Genomic DNA, 8,574 nt, shown 5'->3' with positions numbered 1-8,574 from the left:
TAGCGCTGAAAAGTGGCTTTTGTGAAAAATGAGCGTTTCAGAGCGAGAGCAGCCTGTTTTTGCACTAAGCTGCATTTCACTGAAAAAAGGTCTTTCAAACAGGTTTACTAGCCTGAACTGGTTGAATTTGGATCTTCTTCATGGCAAAGGAGTTTTTACCTGGAATTTCATTCATTAAAGGTGAAAAGTGGCTTATGTCAAAAATGAGCGTTTCAGAGCGATTGGAGGCTGTTTTAGCGCTGAAAAGTGGCTTATGTGAAAAATGAGCGTTTCAGAGCGAGAGCAGCCTGTTTTTGCACTAAGCTGCATTTCACTGAAAAAAGGTCTTTCAAACAGGTTTACTAGCCTGAACTGGTTGAATTTGGATCTTCTTCATGGCAAAGGAGTTTTTACCTGGAATTTCATTCATTAAGGCTGAAAAGTGGGTTATGTCAAAAATGAGCGTTTCAGAGCGATAGGAGGCTGTTTTAGCACTGTACAGTCGCCTAAGGCTGAAAAGTGGCTTATGTGAAAAATGAGCGTTTCAGAGCGAGAGGAGGCTGTTTTTGCACTGTACAGTCGCCTATAAGGCTGAACAGTGGCTTATGTGAAAAATGAGCGTTTCAGAGCGAGAGCAGCCTGTTTTGGCACTAAGCTGCATTTCACTGAAAAAAGGTCTTTCAACCAGGTTTACTAGCCTGAACTGGATGAATTTGGATCTTCTTCATGGCAAAGGAGTTTTTACCTGGAATTTCATTCATTAAAGGTGAAAAGTGGCTTATGTCAAAAATGAGCGTTTCAGAGCGATTGGAGGCTGTTTTAGCGCTGAAAAGTGGCTTATGTGAAAAATGAGCGTTTCAGAGCGAGAGCAGCCTGTTTTTGCACTAAGCTGCATTTCACTGAAAAAAGGTCTTTCAAACAGGTTTACTAGCCTGAACTGGTTGAATTTGGATCTTCTTCATGGCAAAGGAGTTTTTACCTGGAATTTAATTCATTAAGGGTGAAAAGTGGGTTATGTGAAAAATGAGCGTTTCAGAGCGAGAGCAGCCTGTTTTTGCACTAAGCTGCATTTCACTGAAAAAAGGTCTTTCAAACAGGTTTACTAGCCTGAACTGGTTGAATTTGGATCTTCTTCATGGCAAAGGAGTTTTTACCTGGAATTTCATTCATTAAAGGTGAAAAGTGGCTTATGTCAAAAATGAGCGTTTCAGAGCGATTGGAGGCTGTTTTAGCGCTGAAAAGTGGCTTTTGTGAAAAATGAGCGTTTCAGAGCGAGAGCAGCCTGTTTTTGCACTAAGCTGCATTTCACTGAAAAAAGGTCTTTCAAACAGGTTTACTAGCCTGAACTGGTTGAATTTGGATCTTCTTCATGGCAAAGGAGTTTTTACCTGGAATTTCATTCATTAAAGGTGAAAAGTGGCTTATGTCAAAAATGAGCGTTTCAGAGCGATTGGAGGCTGTTTTAGCGTTGAAGTGGCTTATGTGAAAAATGAGCGTTTCAGAGCGAGAGCAGCCTGTTTTTGCACTAAGCTGCATTTCACTGAAAAAAGGTCTTTCAAACAGGTTTACTAGCCTGAACTGGTTGAATTTGGATCTTCTTCATGGCAAAGGAGTTTTTACCTGGAATTTCATTCATTAAGGCTGAAAAGTGGGTTATGTCAAAAATGAGCGTTTCAGAGCGATAGGAGGCTGTTTTAGCACTGTACAGTCGCCTAAGGCTGAAAAGTGGCTTATGTGAAAAATGAGCGTTTCAGAGCGAGAGGAGGCTGTTTTTGCACTGTACAGTCGCCTATAAGGCTGAACAGTGGCTTATGTGAAAAATGAGCGTTTCAGAGCGAGAGCAGCCTGTTTTGGCACTAAGCTGCATTTCACTGAAAAAAGGTCTTTCAACCAGGTTTACTAGCCTGAACTGGTTGAATTTGGATCTTCTTCATGGCAAAGGAGTTTTTACCTGGAATTTCATTCATTAAAGGTGAAAAGTGGCTTATGTCAAAAATGAGCGTTTCAGAGCGATTGGAGGCTGTTTTAGCACTGTACAGTCGCCTAAGGCTGAAAAGTGGCTTATGTGAAAAATGAGCGTTTCAGAGCGAGAGCAGCCTGTTTTTGCACTAAGCTGCATTTCACTGAAAAAAGGTCTTTCAAACAGGTTTACTAGCCTGAACTGGTTGAATTTGGATCTTCTTCATGGCAAAGGAGTTTTTACCTGGAATTTCATTCATTAAAGGTGAAAAGTGGCTTATGTCAAAAATGAGCGTTTCAGAGCGATTGGAGGCTGTTTTAGCGCTGAAAAGTGGCTTTTGTGAAAAATGAGCGTTTCAGAGCGAGAGCAGCCTGTTTTTGCACTAAGCTGCATTTCACTGAAAAAAGGTCTTTCAAACAGGTTTACTAGCCTGAACTGGTTGAATTTGGATCTTCTTCATGGCAAAGGAGTTTTTACCTGGAATTTCATTCATTAAAGGTGAAAAGTGGCTTATGTCAAAAATGAGCGTTTCAGAGCGATTGGAGGCTGTTTTAGCGCTGAAAAGTGGCTTATGTGAAAAATGAGCGTTTCAGAGCGAGAGCAGCCTGTTTTTGCACTAAGCTGCATTTCACTGAAAAAAGGTCTTTCAAACAGGTTTACTAGCCTGAACTGGTTGAATTTGGATCTTCTTCATGGCAAAGGAGTTTTTACCTGGAATTTCATTCATTAAGGCTGAAAAGTGGGTTATGTCAAAAATGAGCGTTTCAGAGCGATAGGAGGCTGTTTTAGCACTGTACAGTCGCCTAAGGCTGAAAAGTGGCTTATGTGAAAAATGAGCGTTTCAGAGCGAGAGGAGGCTGTTTTTGCACTGTACAGTCGCCTATAAGGCTGAACAGTGGCTTATGTGAAAAATGAGCGTTTCAGAGCGAGAGCAGCCTGTTTTGGCACTAAGCTGCATTTCACTGAAAAAAGGTCTTTCAACCAGGTTTACTAGCCTGAACTGGATGAATTTGGATCTTCTTCATGGCAAAGGAGTTTTTACCTGGAATTTCATTCATTAAAGGTGAAAAGTGGCTTATGTCAAAAATGAGCGTTTCAGAGCGATTGGAGGCTGTTTTAGCGCTGAAAAGTGGCTTATGTGAAAAATGAGCGTTTCAGAGCGAGAGCAGCCTGTTTTTGCACTAAGCTGCATTTCACTGAAAAAAGGTCTTTCAAACAGGTTTACTAGCCTGAACTGGTTGAATTTGGATCTTCTTCATGGCAAAGGAGTTTTTACCTGGAATTTCATTCATTAAAGGTGAAAAGTGGCTTATGTCAAAAATGAGCGTTTCAGAGCGATTGGAGGCTGTTTTAGCGCTGAAAAGTGGCTTTTGTGAAAAATGAGCGTTTCAGAGCGAGAGCAGCCTGTTTTTGCACTAAGCTGCATTTCACTGAAAAAAGGTCTTTCAAACAGGTTTACTAGCCTGAACTGGTTGAATTTGGATCTTCTTCATGGCAAAGGAGTTTTTACCTGGAATTTCATTCATTAAAGGTGAAAAGTGGCTTATGTCAAAAATGAGCGTTTCAGAGCGATTGGAGGCTGTTTTAGCGTTGAAGTGGCTTATGTGAAAAATGAGCGTTTCAGAGCGAGAGCAGCCTGTTTTTGCACTAAGCTGCATTTCACTGAAAAAAGGTCTTTCAAACAGGTTTACTAGCCTGAACTGGTTGAATTTGGATCTTCTTCATGGCAAAGGAGTTTTTACCTGGAATTTCATTCATTAAGGCTGAAAAGTGGGTTATGTCAAAAATGAGCGTTTCAGAGCGATAGGAGGCTGTTTTAGCACTGTACAGTCGCCTAAGGCTGAAAAGTGGCTTATGTGAAAAATGAGCGTTTCAGAGCGAGAGGAGGCTGTTTTTGCACTGTACAGTCGCCTATAAGGCTGAACAGTGGCTTATGTGAAAAATGAGCGTTTCAGAGCGAGAGCAGCCTGTTTTGGCACTAAGCTGCATTTCACTGAAAAAAGGTCTTTCAACCAGGTTTACTAGCCTGAACTGGATGAATTTGGATCTTCTTCATGGCAAAGGAGTTTTTACCTGGAATTTCATTCATTAAAGGTGAAAAGTGGCTTATGTCAAAAATGAGCGTTTCAGAGCGATTGGAGGCTGTTTTAGCACTGTACAGTCGCCTAAGGCTGAAAAGTGGCTTATGTGAAAAATGAGCGTTTCAGAGCGAGAGCAGCCTGTTTTTGCACTAAGCTGCATTTCACTGAAAAAAGGTCTTTCAAATAGGTTTACTAGCCTGAACTGGTTGAATTTGGATCTTATTCATGGCAAAGGAGTTTTTACCTGGAATTTCATTCATTAAAGGTGAAAAGTGGCTTATGTCAAAAATGAGCGTTTCAGAGCGATTGGAGGCTGTTTTAGCGCTGAAAAGTGGCTTATGTGAAAAATGAGCGTTTCAGAGCGAGAGCAGCCTGTTTTTGCACTAAGCTGCATTTCACTGAAAAAAGGTCTTTCAAACAGGTTTACTAGCCTGAACTGGTTGAATTTGGATCTTCTTCATGGCAAATGAGTTTTTACCTGGAATTTAATTCATTAAGGCTGAAAAGTGGGTTATGTCAAAAATGAGCGTTTCAGAGCGATAGGAGGCTGTTTTAGCACTGTACAGTCGCCTAAGGCTGAAAAGTGGCTTATGTGAAAAATGAGCGTTTCAGAGCGAGAGGAGGATGTTTTTGCACTGTACAGTCGCCTATAAGGCTGAAAAGTGGCTTATGTGAAAAATGAGCGTTTCAGAGCGAGAGCAGCCTGTTTTTGCACTAAGCTGCATTTCACTGAAAAAAGGTCTTTCAAACAGGTTTACTAGCCTGAACTGGTTGAATTTGGATCTTCTTCATGGCAAAGGAGTTTTTACCTGGAATTTCATTCATTAAAGGTGAAAAGTGGCTTATGTCAAAAATGAGCGTTTCAGAGCGATTGGAGGCTGTTTTAGCGCTGAAAAGTGGCTTATGTGAAAAATGAGCGTTTCAGAGCGAGAGCAGCCTGTTTTTGCACTAAGCTGCATTTCACTGAAAAAAGGTCTTTCAAACAGGTTTACTAGCCTGAACTGGTTGAATTTGGATCTTATTCATGGCAAAGGAGTTTTTACCTGGAATTTCATTCATTAAAGGTGAAAAGTGGCTTATGTCAAAAATGAGCGTTTCAGAGCGATTGGAGGCTGTTTTAGCACTGTACAGTCGCCTAAGGCTGAAAAGTGGCTTATGTGAAAAATGAGCGTTTCAGAGCGAGAGCAGCCTGTTTTTGCACTAAGCTGCATTTCACTGAAAAAAGGTCTTTCAAACAGGTTTACTAGCCTGAACTGGTTGAATTTGGATCTTCTTCATGGCAAAGGAGTTTTTACCTGGAATTTCATTCATTAAGGCTGAAAAGTGGGTTATGTCAAAAATGAGCGTTTCAGAGCGATAGGAGGCTGTTTTAGCACTGTACAGTCGCCTAAGGCTGAAAAGTGGCTTATGTGAAAAATGAGCGTTTCAGAGCGAGAGGAGGCTGTTTTTGCACTGTACAGTCGCCTATAAGGCTGAACAGTGGCTTATGTGAAAAATGAGCGTTTCAGAGCGAGAGCAGCCTGTTTTGGCACTAAGCTGCATTTCACTGAAAAAAGGTCTTTCAACCAGGTTTACTAGCCTGAACTGGATGAATTTGGATCTTCTTCATGGCAAAGGAGTTTTTACCTGGAATTTCATTCATTAAAGGTGAAAAGTGGCTTATGTCAAAAATGAGCGTTTCAGAGCGATTGGAGGCTGTTTTAGCGCTGAAAAGTGGCTTATGTGAAAAATGAGCGTTTCAGAGCGAGAGCAGCCTGTTTTTGCACTAAGCTGCATTTCACTGAAAAAAGGTCTTTCAAACAGGTTTACTAGCCTGAACTGGTTGAATTTGGATCTTCTTCATGGCAAAGGAGTTTTTACCTGGAATTTAATTCATTAAGGGTGAAAAGTGGGTTATGTGAAAAATGAGCGTTTCAGAGCGAGAGCAGCCTGTTTTTGCACTAAGCTGCATTTCACTGAAAAAAGGTCTTTCAAACAGGTTTACTAGCCTGAACTGGTTGAATTTGGATCTTCTTCATGGCAAAGGAGTTTTTACCTGGAATTTCATTCATTAAAGGTGAAAAGTGGCTTATGTCAAAAATGAGCGTTTCAGAGCGATTGGAGGCTGTTTTAGCGCTGAAAAGTGGCTTTTGTGAAAAATGAGCGTTTCAGAGCGAGAGCAGCCTGTTTTTGCACTAAGCTGCATTTCACTGAAAAAAGGTCTTTCAAACAGGTTTACTAGCCTGAACTGGTTGAATTTGGATCTTCTTCATGGCAAAGGAGTTTTTACCTGGAATTTCATTCATTAAAGGTGAAAAGTGGCTTATGTCAAAAATGAGCGTTTCAGAGCGATTGGAGGCTGTTTTAGCGTTGAAGTGGCTTATGTGAAAAATGAGCGTTTCAGAGCGAGAGCAGCCTGTTTTTGCACTAAGCTGCATTTCACTGAAAAAAGGTCTTTCAAACAGGTTTACTAGCCTGAACTGGTTGAATTTGGATCTTCTTCATGGCAAAGGAGTTTTTACCTGGAATTTCATTCATTAAGGCTGAAAAGTGGGTTATGTCAAAAATGAGCGTTTCAGAGCGATAGGAGGCTGTTTTAGCACTGTACAGTCGCCTAAGGCTGAAAAGTGGCTTATGTGAAAAATGAGCGTTTCAGAGCGAGAGGAGGCTGTTTTTGCACTGTACAGTCGCCTATAAGGCTGAACAGTGGCTTATGTGAAAAATGAGCGTTTCAGAGCGAGAGCAGCCTGTTTTGGCACTAAGCTGCATTTCACTGAAAAAAGGTCTTTCAACCAGGTTTACTAGCCTGAACTGGTTGAATTTGGATCTTCTTCATGGCAAAGGAGTTTTTACCTGGAATTTCATTCATTAAAGGTGAAAAGTGGCTTATGTCAAAAATGAGCGTTTCAGAGCGATTGGAGGCTGTTTTAGCACTGTACAGTCGCCTAAGGCTGAAAAGTGGCTTATGTGAAAAATGAGCGTTTCAGAGCGAGAGCAGCCTGTTTTTGCACTAAGCTGCATTTCACTGAAAAAAGGTCTTTCAAACAGGTTTACTAGCCTGAACTGGTTGAATTTGGATCTTCTTCATGGCAAAGGAGTTTTTACCTGGAATTTCATTCATTAAAGGTGAAAAGTGGCTTATGTCAAAAATGAGCGTTTCAGAGCGATTGGAGGCTGTTTTAGCGCTGAAAAGTGGCTTTTGTGAAAAATGAGCGTTTCAGAGCGAGAGCAGCCTGTTTTTGCACTAAGCTGCATTTCACTGAAAAAAGGTCTTTCAAACAGGTTTACTAGCCTGAACTGGTTGAATTTGGATCTTCTTCATGGCAAAGGAGTTTTTACCTGGAATTTCATTCATTAAAGGTGAAAAGTGGCTTATGTCAAAAATGAGCGTTTCAGAGCGATTGGAGGCTGTTTTAGCGCTGAAAAGTGGCTTATGTGAAAAATGAGCGTTTCAGAGCGAGAGCAGCCTGTTTTTGCACTAAGCTGCATTTCACTGAAAAAAGGTCTTTCAAACAGGTTTACTAGCCTGAACTGGTTGAATTTGGATCTTCTTCATGGCAAAGGAGTTTTTACCTGGAATTTCATTCATTAAGGCTGAAAAGTGGGTTATGTCAAAAATGAGCGTTTCAGAGCGATAGGAGGCTGTTTTAGCACTGTACAGTCGCCTAAGGCTGAAAAGTGGCTTATGTGAAAAATGAGCGTTTCAGAGCGAGAGGAGGCTGTTTTTGCACTGTACAGTCGCCTATAAGGCTGAACAGTGGCTTATGTGAAAAATGAGCGTTTCAGAGCGAGAGCAGCCTGTTTTGGCACTAAGCTGCATTTCACTGAAAAAAGGTCTTTCAACCAGGTTTACTAGCCTGAACTGGATGAATTTGGATCTTCTTCATGGCAAAGGAGTTTTTACCTGGAATTTCATTCATTAAAGGTGAAAAGTGGCTTATGTCAAAAATGAGCGTTTCAGAGCGATTGGAGGCTGTTTTAGCGCTGAAAAGTGGCTTATGTGAAAAATGAGCGTTTCAGAGCGAGAGCAGCCTGTTTTTGCACTAAGCTGCATTTCACTGAAAAAAGGTCTTTCAAACAGGTTTACTAGCCTGAACTGGTTGAATTTGGATCTTCTTCATGGCAAAGGAGTTTTTACCTGGAATTTAATTCATTAAGGGTGAAAAGTGGGTTATGTGAAAAATGAGCGTTTCAGAGCGAGAGCAGCCTGTTTTTGCACTAAGCTGCATTTCACTGAAAAAAGGTCTTTCAAACAGGTTTACTAGCCTGAACTGGTTGAATTTGGATCTTCTTCATGGCAAAGGAGTTTTTACCTGGAATTTCATTCATTAAAGGTGAAAAGTGGCTTATGTCAAAAATGAGCGTTTCAGAGCGATTGGAGGCTGTTTTAGCGCTGAAAAGTGGCTTTTGTGAAAAATGAGCGTTTCAGAGCGAGAGCAGCCTGTTTTTGCACTAAGCTGCATTTCACTGAAAAAAGGTCTTTCAAACAGGTTTACTAGCCTGAACTGGTTGAATTTGGATCTTCTTCATGGCAAAGGAGTTTTTACCTGGAATTTCATTCATTAAAGGTGAAAA

Source organism: Pagrus pagrus (assembly GCF_965226575.1).
Source record: "Pagrus pagrus genome assembly, contig: HAP1_SCAFFOLD_73, whole genome shotgun sequence".
Taxonomy (NCBI): Eukaryota; Metazoa; Chordata; class Actinopteri; order Spariformes; family Sparidae; genus Pagrus; species Pagrus pagrus.
The sequence above is the reverse complement of the archived record's forward strand: the minus strand, read 5'-3'. Positions refer to the sequence as shown.